Below are 14,964 nucleotides of genomic sequence, written 5' to 3'. Positions count from 1 at the left end.
AAGCCGTGGCATCATACGAGGGGCCATGACAGTTTGGAGAGTTTTAGCAGGAAAATTTTAATTGGTTTATAAAAATGCAGAATACATTGTGTAAATGATCGTTTGTGTATTATAATGTTTATATTTTAGTGAAATAGACCATAAGGTATAATATAAACCGGTTTTTCAAAAACAGTCAACTAGCCTATTAACACAGGCTTATTTGTTAACAATAGATTTGTGAAGATTTTTGTTATGTGGAACATTTTATGTGTCGCAAGGTGAGTCAGGTGTACTAGTTTTAAATTTAATTTTTTTTAGTAGTTTGAAAATATTTTGCACGAGGGATTTTTATACAAAAAAAAATCACAACATTTTTTTCTGTCTGGCCATTTTAGGCGCAACAGATTGTGAAAAGAATTAAATGTCAGTTCTCCTTTTTTCAAATTTGTTTCTAATATCTCTTTTCACTAAGTTACTCAGTTTATTTTAATAAGTGCACCAATTCAATAGTCCTACAAATAAGTTTGGGGAAGAATACTAGTAATCCAAGTAGAAAGTTCTTTTCTGTTTTAGGAGATCTTTAGTTACAACAAAGACCAACTGTTCACTAACTTTGAAATTTCTGATAGGGTTTACTTGATTTTTTTTTAGACATAAATTGCATAAAGAGAGACAAAACATTAAAATCAGAAACTCTAGCTCCAGAACAACATACAGGAAAACCTAACAAGATAAAGAATAAAAAATGATCAAATTATAAGAAAATGTTTTGGTGCGAGTAGAATCATGGATAGAATCTGTAATGAAAAACTAAACCAGTTTTGACATCTTAAAAAAAAGGCAATGTGAGAAGTTAGCTAAATAATTCAAGCAAAACAGAAAAGCAGCAAAAGTAGAGGGATAATTTTGCATTCGTAATGCAAAAAATCATTTGAAATATAAACAGATGAAGTAAGTATTGTGTTTCAAAATTTTTACTTTAAAGAAAATTAAAGTTAAATACTCCAGTTTTGTTTGTGCTTTTTCCATCTAGTTTATTGGAAAAATAATATTGTTAAATTAAATTTCATTATACTCTATCTCAAGATCAAAATACAGTTATACTTTAGCTATTTAATATTCGTTTTTTATTAGTCTCAGGCTGAGTTTCCCTAGAGAGTACCCACCATTAATTGAATCCTAACAAAAACAGTAAATTTTTAACATTGAAAAAATTTAAATCTGTTTAAAACTGCCTAGCCCTTCACTAGATTTGATATCATCCGGTGGATGAATTCTGTCTTTATAGCTGCTGAAAATAGGTAAGAATAAGTGTGCTATATCTGTAATAATAAATGTTTAAATATTTAATATCTATTAATATTTTAATATTTATTAAAACTAATTGTGCTGATCGTCAAACTTAGTTAAATAAACTGGTTTTATTTGAAACAATTTCTCAATTAAAATAAAAATATGCCAGCTTTCATTATTTGAAATAATTTTTTAACTTTTTAGAGTTTTATTTTCATTTAGATTAAAACAGAATTTGTATAAATTGATAATTCTGGAAAAACTCTTGTGTATTACTCATTCTCTAAGCGATTATTTACTATTTTTTTTAACCTCTGGGACCACGGTTAGTTATTGTTTCAGAGGATGAGATGAATGACAAGTACTGTGTGAAAATGCCTGATCGGGATTCGAATGAAAGGCCGTGACGCTACCACTCACCCCATGGAGGCCGGCAAAGCAATTATTTACTTAAATGAAACTAACTTTACTAACAATAACATGAGTGTGATGGTTAGTACAGTCTTTTCAAAAATTTTATGATTAAATTATATTTCTCTACAGACGAAAAATAATTAAATCAACCAAGTTCAAGATAATCAAGTGATTTAAACTGAATAAATTATTTTTAAAGGATCTTAAAATTGGTCATTTTTAAAAAAAAATCATAAGATTTAACGCAGATATTTGTTGAAAACCTTATTCAATTTCCATATTGAAAACCTTATGAAAACCTTATTCAGTTTTTTTTTCCATATGGGGAGGGAAAAGCTTTACCAGCTGCCATCAGGCCCGTTCTGACGGCAGTGCAGGGTTCACACCTGTTAAAAAACCTCTCCCTTCTTTCCATAGGAACTGAACTTGGCCGCGAGGCATGAACATGGTTTCCATGTGACAGGTGCGCAATACATATACTGGCCGCTTCTGAGCGGCAGGATCTGATATTCACCAGGAGTCATTGGCAGATGACAACATGGGTGGGCTCTTGCTGCCCACTCCTGGAGACTGGCTGTCACCCATTACCTATCCGCCAGCTTATCCTTGATGATGTCCGTGCATTGATGATCATGCATTCTACCACAGCCCAGTTCCTCCTGGTCCTGAGCATGCAGCCATAACATTATCAGGATCTAGATGTTCCAGTGTTTGTTGTTAACATTCTGCCTACAATTGCTCCCAGTGGTGGCAGTATGTTTAATGGAATCAACTTGTCCACAGTAGACACAAAGGTCTGACAGTTTGGAAAGTTTAATGAACAATAATTTTTCAATCTGTAAAACTGTTAAAAACAGTACGATTCAGTAAGAAGATACATTTTGCACAAAAAAATGACTCGTAGATTAATGAAATTTGATCACTAGATTGAATAGTAAAAATACTAGAGTAAAACACAAAATGATTTGATAATTTATGTACATTGTAAAAAGTTTTTTGATTATTTTTTTTAAAATCATTTTATTATTTAATAATCATATTAACTCTCAGATCAACAGATCATGAGATAACTGAATTTTAATAAGTGGTAATGTTTTAAATCCTATTTTAAAACTTTTTTCTTGCTTAGTTTTGTCAGAACTAAGGGTCCTACAGAACTGAAAACCAGCTTATCAGTAACAATGCTGAACACTTGCCAATCCGGTGAGTTGAATGCAGATTTTTCTTCTTTCCTTTTTATCCACCTATCTGTTGGAAGTAAGCCTTTCAGAAACAACCTTCTCTTGTTTAAACCTTCCTTTGCTTCTAAATACTCTTGAAATATCCCTAACTTCCTTTTCTATGCCCTTTATAAGTTTACTGAGCCATCACCTCTGTGATCTTCATCCAGACTTGTATTTCCTCTTCCACAAATTCTTTCAGTTATGCTTCTTCTCAATCTTCATTACATGCACAAACCGACTGTCAGCCTTGTTCATTTTTTCATTCACATTTTCCATTCCAGTACTAGTCTTTATATCCTTGTAAATCACCCTTGTGGTTGATCAAATGCTTAATATACCATTATTTATCTTATTTTACGTATTACGTTTCCAATAACTGGATTTTTCCTTCTTTTTTACCTGCGATCACCCGTGTACTTTTACTGTAAGTCAGTATGAGCGCATAATATGACAAACACTACCTCCTTTCAGACATCACCACTCTGTAGCAAACTTCTCCAACTTGGAAAATCTACCAGCTTGTTGGATTCCCTTTGTAACAAAAATTAATTTTGTATTTTACTCTCTCCCAAAATACATGAAGTAATAATAATGAAATGCATGAATAATAATAATTAATAATGAACTTTGAATTCTACATAGATTGTTTATTACTGTAATTTATTTTTAAAAAAATCATAATATACTAAGAACGTTTTCTTCTTTTTTTTTGCAGGATTTTAATTAACTGGATTATAATATTTTATACAATCAATTCAGTATTTCTCTATGAAGTTTATTTAAACTCATCAAAGAATTCTTTTGTAATTTGATAAAATATGCTACTGAGTGAAGTGCAATATATGTACTGAAGAACAATGATCGATCGCATGAGAAAAAAAAAAGAATAGTGTAGACAAAGAAAACTTAAGAAGAAGCACCCAAACATTAATATTTTTTGTTATTGACATCAGACTTTGTATAAATATTATAAATAGAGAGTAAGAAATATAATGTATTATAATAAAAGAATCGTTCAATATGTAGAGAGAAACATCTTTAGTTAAAAGTATATCTAAATAGATTTGTTCTGAATTGAGGTCAGGTGGAATAAACTGGCCAGTTCTTCAACGTGATCATGGTTGACAGACAGTTTGCAGGTGACCAATGGATATTTTGCTGTGAAATGTTGCAGGCCAATGGCTTTAGGCCATGTATGAGCCTGTCTAGGTCTCCCATTTGTAGGCAGGCTGCAGAGGGACCTGCTAAGGAGGGTGGTCCAGTTGAATTTGGGAGTCAGCGCCTGGGGAAGAACATGGTGGATCTTATGGGGTATGGATCTGACACTGAGGTGTTGAAGGCAGTCAGGGTAGTTGAGGAAGAAGTCAGGAAACTGACCCTGCTTGTAAAACAGAACACCAAAACTAAGAAGGAGATTAAAGACATTGTCCTGAAGCTCCAACAGAGTGTTGGTCATCGAGAGGGTCAACGAGGAGGAAGTAGTTGTCCTGAGCAAGAGATTCTGGTGGGAGAAATGGTTTACGCGCGTGAGTGAACCCAATGCCACCAGTACTCTGGGGAGTGATGTGGTCCATGTGTTGGATTTTAATGTTAATAGTAGTGTTAAGGTGGTGTTTGGTACCTGCAAGGTACTTAGACAGACATAGAGTCTGAAGGTAAGCTGAGAGCAAGTCTGGTTCTAGCAGAGAATACCAGGCCTGAGGTATTGCTTTGTGATGGGATTGAAATGAATGAGCGGCATAGTTTCATCGTGATAGTAGATTCTACCAAGAGGGAAGACTCTGCAAAGTTGAGTGTTATTGAGCATTGCTTAAGATTAACGCAGTGATAAAGCTTGACTTGGCAATCAATGTGGTCGGTTTCGCAGCGGTAACTGCCTTGAGAAGGTGGCTGAGTATGTCGCGAGGAGAGCCGATCGGCGGTACTCATTCCGGCTGGTGGTGGAGAGTGCTGCTAAGCAAACAGCCATGGGTGGAGACAAGGATAGTGTTCAATGAGTGGATATGGTGCCAACCCAAAGTAGGACTCTAGTGGTTAGAGCAAAGGGTCGTTCTTATGCGGGGGCTTTGTTGGACAAACACCGAGCTTGCAGCTAAGTGCAATGTGGTCGACTGCCGGAAGCAGTGTTATAACTGTGGATGGGAGGGGCACCTCAGTAGGGATTGCAGTGAAGCTCAAGGAGCTTCATGGCAATGCCTACAGTACCTCTGTATAACTGGGATGAAGTGGAAAGAGGGCTTCTCCCCTATGCCAGTATTGTGGGGTTGTTGACTCCCCAGAACATGTTATGCTAGCGTGTGGCGCCCAGTAATGGACGAGTTTGGGAAGTTAAGGGTCGGGAATGTAGTCCCTAAGATGCTTACCTTGGAAGTAGCGTGGTGGGGTAAACCTGCCATGGTTGAAGCTATTGTGTGTGGAAGAGAGGCAGAGGACGACAAGTAGGAGTACCTTGCATGGGTTGTAGTTGATGTAGTGCTCTCTTTTATGGTCGGGGCTTGCGTTTTATTGTTGTGCATTTCATTATTATTCATAGTATTGTATATATGTAGATATATGTAGTTGGGCGAGATTAGTTTTTGTATGTATTAAGTGTATTGATTTTTATGTGTATAGGTGATGTTGCATCTTTGGTATTATGTATGTATTTTGTGTATTTTATTAATCATGTTTTCATGTATAATGTAGGTGAGTACTCAGGTCGGGGCTTATGTTGTATTGTTGTGAATTTTATTGTTTTATTTTTGCATATTATGTGTTTGTCATAGTAGTTATGTACAATTCTCAAAAAAGGTATTTTCTGTCTTTATATGTAAGAAATTACTTTCAGGAGTATGTCAAATAGTCTACTCACACACACACACACACATATATATATATATATATATATATGCATATATAAGCTCTTAAAATATATTGTGGCGCGTAAGATTGTTTCAGTGTCTGAAATTGCACTAAGCAACTAATTGCAATTGTGTGGCCGATGCCAGTATGGCCATTTTGCGTAGGTGGTGACCTCTCACTGGGTGGGGACTGACTAATACTTCAAAAGTGGGTCCGGTCCTCGGTCAGTACAATTGCAAAAAGAAAATAGATCTGTGTTACTTTCAAAATCATAAAATCATTAGTTGGGAGCATCTGTGAATAATGCAAAAACTGTGAATAATAAATACTCTTGTTTATATAACTATCATAATTATTCATTAAGTCTTCTTGAAAAGTGTATTTTTGAATAAAAACTCAGCGATAAGATTAATGTTGTAAAGGGTTAAAAATCACCTAAAATTTATTACCACCTTTATTAAGTAAGTAATACAGTTATTAATCGTGCAAATTTTTACAAGCGAGTTTAACAGTTCGAAAGTGGCCACAATTTTTATAATAAATATTTAAAGTTAAAAGTGGCTGAAAGTTTCAAAATAAATTAATTTGATAATTAACATGAGGGGATTTGATGATCGATCAAAGTTTCAGCTGCAATTGCGAAATCATAGATCAATGAAACTATTCAAGGAGACAGCCAAATTATAGAAAAATGTTTTGATGGAATTAGTAAGATATGGTTAGTAAAGATAATCCACATAAGAAACGTCCCTCTGCTCTAACCACTAAATTCCTACTTTGGGTTGGCACCATATCCATTCATTGAACACTACCCTTGTCTCCACCCGTGGCTGTTGGCTTAGCAGCACTATCTGCCACCAACCAGAAAGAGTACCTCCGATCGACTCTCCTCGTGACATACTCGGCAGCCTTCCGAAGGCACTTTTTTTCCCACTGCATTACCAACCACATTGATTTCCAAGTCAAGCTTCATCACCGCGTTAATCATAAGCAATGCTCGATAACACTCAAGCTTTGCGGAGTCTTCCCCCTTGGTGGAATCTATCTATAATCATTCATCTCCATCCCATCACCAAGCAATACTTCAGGCCTGGTACTCTCTACTAGAACCAGACTCGCTCTCAGCTTACCTTCAGACTCTAACCGTCTAAGAACCCTGCTGGCATCAAACACCACCTTGGAGCTGAAGTTTAGAACAAAAATGGATCAAAAGAGTAATTTTCATTTGATCATATATTAAAATGCAAAAATTCATTCAAATTTACATTGAACTACCACTGTAAAACATGAGCGAGATTTCATTACAGCATTACATTAAATTGACTTAAATAAACCAGATTTCACATATGGAGGGAAATTAAACAACACTATCTGATTGATAGAGGTTTATTATATGTATGAATTTTATAATAAAGAGAAGGAAAAGTAGTCAAGATAGTATGAGCTAGATTAAAAAAATTAAAGAACTGAACCTTCAGAATTTTTAGTTAAGTATAAACTGGTGATAGCAAGAGATCCCAGTGCTTTGCTGCTTTTGGTGGGCTTGCCAAAGATAATCTGCTGAAGACAATGTTGACCAGTGAAATATCTGGCGAGAAGTGGCTGCCTTGGCAGAGGGTATCCTCAAAATCAAGACGGCACAGGAATTATTGCATGAGGGCTAGCCTTCACAGGCAGATGGTGAGGGGACAGCCTGTACAAGGAGGTGGTGGGGGCTCCTTTGGGGTCATCACTACTGTAAAGGTGTACAGGACTCTCCAACCCATTGGCTTGGGGCCAACAATGACCTCTGTTTGTTTCCAGCAGATCAGTAGCATTGCTAACATTGGATGTAGACAGTGATTTCCCCCTTAATTGTGGTGCTGTAGATTGAACCCTGAACCCCTACTGGACCAGTTGCACACAAGTAAATAGAGAGGAGGTTTCACTGTGAACAAAGCATCCATCGATCATGTGTTTTGCTGGAGCATATGGGGTGAGTGGGATAGGGATAGCCTATGCATGGAGGTGGTTAGGGGCCCTTGGGTCGCTGCCACTGGTGATATGTGTAGGACTCCCAACACCACCCTGTGTGTCCCACAGGAGAAACAGTATACCCTGAGTAATGCCAACAGGCGGGTATCAGGGCATTTTGTCTTAGGGGGAGGTTGTTTACTGAGTCCTCATCTCTGATGGCAACTTCACACACCCATGGTGTGTGAAGTTCATGGTGTGGGCTGCTATATGTCTGGTCGCAAATTTTCCTCCTACACAAAAAATGTATAAACTGATAATCAAAATGATTTCCTTTTAAAATTCATAAAAGAAGTTTTATATATATTGGTGAAATCCATCTACTAGACTATTTGAGAGATTTCCAAACTAAATTATGGAATGGAAATTACATCCAGGAATAGACATTCTTACCACATTATAGTTGTGTCTAAATGTAAGGTGAGGTACAGAAAACAAAGAAAAAATGGGATAATAAAAAGACAAAAAAAAAAGAATGATATGAAAAAAATTGGGACAAACATAAGATCATAACTATTACAAAAAACAAGATTTTACAAAAAATGAATGGATAAAATTAACAGAGAAAATAATTTTAAGCAAGAAAGTGACTTCAATAGAAATTTGTCTAAATAAAATTACATATTTTACATTCACGTTTGAAATTTTTTCACTTAACTTTAGCAATCTTACTGATAAGCATGATGAACGCTTTCCTCAGGATATGTCAGAGATGGAAACATGCTTCCAGGGAAAATTGTGCCTAAAAAGTTTTTGCTGATTACTTCTGGAGAATGAAAATGGATATTCCTGAGGATGATTCAGAAGAAAACTAAAGAAAAACAGATATTAGGTAAGGTAATATCATACTTTTAGGCTATATAATTTGTTAATCAGGTTTTCTTTAAATTTGTGCTACTAAATACCCTGTTCTCCAATTTAATTCTAGTTTGCAGATTTGAAATCGCACAAATAGTACTATTCACCTTAATAAGGTGAATAGTACTATTTGTGTATTTATTACATGCATTTAATAAATGCATGTAATTCGTTAACATTTTTTTTTTTTTTAGAATGGTGGGAATTTTTATTTAAATTGAACAATATTGTGTTTATTAAAAATTTTATTTGAATTTTTTGATTGCTTATTTTATATAACCACTAGAAGAGGAGTGTATGTATTTAAATGATTTATAGAAGTAAATTTGATATAAAATCAAGTTTGTAACACTTCTACTGAATGCTAGGATAGAAATTATTTGAATTGTACAAAAAAAAACACATGGTATTAAAACAATTTTTCTGTAATGTAATTCATGGTAATATTTTTTAACATTACATAATGGTGAAGAGAACAAATTGTGTTTTTTTTTTATCAGGAAGAGTAAATATAATTCTCTGTTCATTTAAACCAAATGTGCAACTTTTTTTTTTTTGTAATGGTTAAATAATAATTGCAAAATAAAATAATAAATAAATAAATAATCTTCCTAACTTTGTCAGGGAAAATGAATTAAGGTGATCAATATCTATTATTAAATTTCACAATATTAGGATATAATTTATTCTGATAAAAAATTATTAACTTTTGTTGCTCTTATGCTTAGGGGTTTACTATACTTTTTTTTTTATTTACAGCCCTGTTTGCCATGGTTTTAACTTTTGTTAATTAACTTTAGAGAGAGAAATCTAAAACAATGAGCATGAAATATTCACCAGATTATGGTAAATTATTTAATATTTTATGAGTTCTTGTACGAGACAAGTGCACTGTTCTGGGATCTGTAAGATCTGTTCTGTAAGTACAATATTACTTAAATTTAGTAGAAAAAAAAGTTTTATTTTTCAGTAAAATTTTTAGTAGTATTGCAAAAGAGAAAGTTTCTCTTTGAAACACTTATCGATCTCGGTCATCTGTTAAAAATAAGTAGTCATTCCATGTTTGTGTAGAATAGTTGTAAACTAGAAACATTATGCTTATTAGTGCAAAACTTTTTTTCTGCCCATTATTATGAAGTAATGACCAAGATTGCCAGCAGCTTTAGTGGAAATTCTTGTTAGATTTAGAGTCCTTTTTTATCTTTATCTTAACTGAAATCATGCAGCTATGTACGACTCTAAATGTATACATAATTATGAATTTGTAATTTTCAGAATTCCTAAAGATTCTCTTGAAACTTCAATATTCAATTGAAACAGCAATAAATATGCACAAAAGAACATATTCCAAATTAACTAGTATTTATTCCTGGTTTGTAAAATATAACTTTTCAAATAGAATATTTTTTGTTAAAATATCATAGTATAATTTATTTTCCTGTCTGATGGTGTGGCTTAGACCCAGTCTAAATTAACCCTCCTGTTGCCAAGCTTTTTGACACCTTTATTTTACCAAGCGGGGTATTTTTACTACCCCAATACAATTTTGTGATTTTCTTATGTTCTTCAATTATTACTGTTGCTGTTTGGTTCCTGTAATTGTTAGAAACTGTTCTTCTATCTCTGTACTTGAACCCTAAATTTTTTTATATGCTGAACATTTTATTCCAGTATACATTATCAAAAGCCCTTTCTAGGTCTATAAATGGCAAGTATGTTGGTTTGTTTTTCTTTAATCTTCCTTCTACTATTAATCTGAGTGCTAAAATTGCTTCCTTTGTCTCTATTCCTTTACTGATACCAAATCTGTCTTCTACACTTCTTCCACTCTCCTCTCAATTCTGTACAGAATTCTAATTAAGATTTTTTTATGCATGACTAGTTAAGCTAATTCTTCTGTATTCTTCACATTTATCTGCTACTGCTTAGTTTGGTATCATGACAATAACACTCTTTTTGAAATCTGATGGAATTTCTCATTTTGTAAATATTACACACCAGTTTGTATAATCTATCTATGCTTCCTCAGCTGCATTGCACAGTAATTCTACAGGAATTCATTCATCTATTCCAGGAGCCTTTCTGCCATTCAAATCTTTTAATGCTCTCTTAAATTCAGATCTCAGTATTGTTTCTCTCCTTTCATCCTCTTCGACTTCCTCTTCTTCCTCTATAACACCATTTTCAAACTCATTTCCCCCGTATAACTCTTCATTATATTACACCCATCTATCCACCTTTCCTTTCATATTATAAATCTGTGTACCATCTTTGTTTAACACATTATTAGATTTTAATTTATATACTACAAAATTATCCTTAACTTTCCTGTATGCTTCGTCTAGTTTACCAATGATCATTTCTCTTTCCACTTCTGAACACTTTTCTTTAATCCACTTTTCTTTCGCTGTTTGCACTTCTGTTTATAGTATTTCTTAGCTGTCGATAGTTCCTTTTACTTTCTTCATCATTACCATTCTTATATTTTCTATGTTCGTCCATCAGCTGCAATATATCCTCTCATATCCGAGGTTTTCTACCAGTTCTCTTTGTTCCACCTAAATTCAATTCTGCTGATTTAAGAATTTCCTTTTTAACATTCTCCCATTCTTCTCCTACATTTTCTACCTATCTTTTTTACTCAGACCTCTTGCGATGTTCTCCTCAAAAATCTTCTTTACCTCCTCTTCTTCAGACTTTTCAAAATTCCACCAATTCATCTGACACCTTTTCTTCAGGTTTTTAAACCCCAATCTACATTTCATTATCACTAAATTATAGTCGCTATCAATTTCTGCTCCAGGATAAGCTTTGCAGTCGACAAGTTGATTTCTAAATCTTTGCTTAACCATGATATAATCTTATCTGATACCTTGCAGCATTATCTGGCTTTTCCATATGTGTATTCTTCTATTATGATTTTTAAATTGGGTGTTGGCAATTACTAAATTATACTTTGTGCAAAATTCTAATAAGTCAGTCCCCTCTTTCATTTCTTTTGCCCAGCCCATATTCACCCACAATATTTCCTTCCTCGCCTTTTCCAATGCTTGCATTCCAATTTCTAGCTATTATTAAATTTTCATCCCCTTTTACGTGTGTAATTGCTTCATCAATTTCTTCTTATACGCACACTACCTCATCATCATCATCATCATGAGCATTTGGTAGGCATATAGACGTTAACAACCATGGTCGACCTAGGTTTTGATTTTATGCTTATTACAATGATTCTGTCAGAATACATTTTGAAATACCTTACTCTCTTCCCTATCTTCTTGTTCATTACAAAATCTACTCCTGCCTGCCCTTTATTTGAAGCTGTGTTAATTATTCTAAAAATCATCTGACCAAAAGTCGTTCTCCTCTTCCCACCAAACCTCACTAATACTACATTTAATCTATCTATCTTCTTTAAATTTTCTAACCTACCAACCTTTTTTAGACTTCTAACATTCCACGCTGCAATTCGTAGATGACCAGGAACATTCCATGCTCCTGTTTTTTTTATTTTCTGATGACCCCTTCCTTAGCAGTCCCCATCCAGAGATCCAAACAGAGTTCTAATTTACCTCTGAAATATTTTACCAAGGAAGGTGCCTCCATCTTTGTTACTACAGAGTTACATTTTCTTCTAAATAAAACAGCTGTAGTTTCCCATTGCTTTCAGCTGTAGCAGGAGTAGCATAACATTGTATATAATGTATTATTATTTACTGATCAGAATACAAGATTTAATTAACTCATTTAAATAAACACTCTTAGATGCTTTATGGTGAAGCTTTATGGCCTAAGCCACACTGCTGGATTGATTGTGTAGCAATCTGTTGATTCATTCAACTACAGTCAACAAAGTCGATTTTTTGTTAGGTAGAACCTACCATCGGCTAAATTCATGCTTGTGACCATAACAGTACACAGACATCGCCCGCATCAGTAATCGTGCAGCTAAAAGATGAATTGTCAGCGGCAGATCAGTCTACTCTTAAAAGGAGATTCTGTCCCAGACTTCTTTAAACTTTATTTTACCAATTATAAAGCCAAATTTAATATTTTAAATCGATGCGATACGTACATTTGACCAGGGAGTAAGAGCCCCCTATGTACTCTATTATTTATTTTATGTTTATTTTTTTTTTTGTCTTCAGTCATTTGACTGGTTTGATGCAGCTCTCCAAGATTCCCTATCTAGTGCTCGTCGTTTCATTTCGGTATACCCCCTGCATCCTACATCTATAACAATTTGTTTTATACCTAAATATAATTTTTAAATGTTTAGCTTTAACAGTAAAATGACTGTTAACTAAGATTACAATCTGCAAGGGTTTAAAGACCAGACTGCGGATCTATATGCCATCATTAGGTAGCCAAAAGAAATAACAGAAGAAATATTAGTTAAAAAAAGATTGAATCATTAAATGTTATCTCCCTCACCTAAAGTTGAAATCGATTTGTTTACGTCACTCAAATGAAAGGCACAATTCTGTCCATACATTTTGTAAATTAAGCATAGTAAAAGATCTTTGTTCATTAAAGCAGAATATTTTTTTTATTTTCTATAATAAAAAAATAATTGATTGATCTGTGTTTTTCTTTTGTTGCAAAATATATATATATAATATGGCAAATTTCATCAATACACAGGACCAAAATACTGTTTAAATTTTTATCTCGAACCGATCGAATAGATTATGTAATTTTAAATTTCTATGTTTGAGTTCATTTCTCAAAGTACTTTCAGAACTTTTATTCTGTTAATCTATATATCGGTTACATTCATTGTAATTTTCCTCATATTATATAAGCCTTTTTTTAATTTTTTTTTTTTTTTCAAAAATGTATTCATAATCGATTGTTAGAACTGAAGTAATATACTAGTACTTGTGATGAACAATCGTGTCATATATGTTTTTTTTCACTCAATTCTTTCTGTATTCTCCTGAAGACGGTTGTAACAGGTGAAAACCTTTCTATATATTTTATTGATAAAAGATTGTAGATCGTTATTATTATAATAAATTTAGTTTTTTGTTTTTGTTTTTTTACAGGGAAAAAGGATGGATATCAGATGTGGAAGAAATTTATAAATCATAAAGATTTATTATAAATTTGTAATATTATAGTAATGTATAAGTTTTTTTTTTACTGATATATGTTATATGCCTGTAATCTGATAATGTATCATAGACATAAATATTGTTAGACTGTTCTTATCGAGGTTTTCCCACGGTTTCCCTTGATACAATGGGGCAAATGCCGGAACAGTTCATTTAGTTTTCCGTGGAATTTTGTGATATTCTTATTCACACTTAAAATAATAAAAATAAATATTATTTATTTATAATTTTATTTTTGTAATTTTTTTTATTGCCTGCTTAATGCCGAATTAATGTAGCCCTGTATTAAAAGTTGAAATTTAACTCAAATACTTTTTACTAACTTTACTTCGTACAAGGAAGTAAAAAGGATTAATTTTCTATTAGCTAGATGATGCTCCGTCATATGACGTCATATGTCAGCAACCGTGTCAGTGCTGCATTAAACATCGGTTTTTTAAAAAAAAGTGGAATGGAAGGGGAGGGCCGATCGCATGGTCATCAAGGAGCCTAAACCTCACTAGATTTCTTTTTGAGAGGACATGTAAAAATCATTGTTCGGAGAAAATCTGCGACATCAACCATCTATGGGAGAGGGTTGTTGCAGTGCGGCAGTAGCATACATTACATTCGACATGCTATCGAGTATGTGGGAAGAGCTGGATTACCGTGTAAACACTTGCAGGGCAACGAATGGTGCACATATCGAAGTGCTCCATGAAATTAACACCGTGAAAAACTTCAGAATCTACCCTTTCAGGATAGACACTAATGTACAGTAAGTTATACTACCTTAAACTTAATGCTGTTTAAATCATACTTGAAACCAAAGACTTCTTTTATAAACAATCTGTATGTATATTTATTTGTGAGTAAAATCATACTTCTATGGTTTGCATAATTTTTCCATATGCAACAGACATCCGTAGATGGATTTAACTTACGAGGGATATCTCTTAAGTAAAGACCGCTCGGAAATTTCTCTCCTTAAGGTAGGCGAACCGTGTCGTTCATGGCCTCGCTAGTAATGCACTCACTGCACTGTTGTCTGTAAGTTGTCGCGTTGTAGTATCTTTGATTACGTGTGAGTTATTACGTTATAAAATGAATAGGAAAATTGATGTTGCCGCCCACTGTGAAATACGTGGAGCCGTACATTTTTTAAACGATCAAAACGTTAAGCCGGCTGAAATTCATAGGCAGTTGGTTGCTGTGTACGGTGATAATGTAATAAATGAAAGAAA

At 33.7% G+C, this 14,964-nt stretch overlaps 2 long non-coding RNA genes across 2 annotated transcripts in view; one reads left to right on the top strand and one right to left on the bottom strand.

Annotated features, from left to right (window-relative positions):
• LOC142320475 (uncharacterized) overlaps positions 1-14,964 on the bottom strand; it is a 110,851-nt gene that overhangs the window by 79,989 nt on the left and 15,898 nt on the right. The window lies entirely within an intron of this gene.
• LOC142320123 (uncharacterized) lies at positions 7,012-13,903 on the top strand. The gene is made up of 3 exons (XR_012755293.1): positions 7,012-8,598; positions 9,384-9,543; positions 13,673-13,903. It is a non-coding gene; the product is annotated as an uncharacterized LOC142320123 (long non-coding RNA).

The sequence above is a fragment of the Lycorma delicatula genome, chromosome 2, assembly GCF_047948215.1.
Source record: "Lycorma delicatula isolate Av1 chromosome 2, ASM4794821v1, whole genome shotgun sequence".
Lineage (NCBI taxonomy): Eukaryota > Metazoa > Arthropoda > Insecta > Hemiptera > Fulgoridae > Lycorma > Lycorma delicatula.
This window is presented reverse-complemented; position numbering and strand designations above follow the sequence as displayed.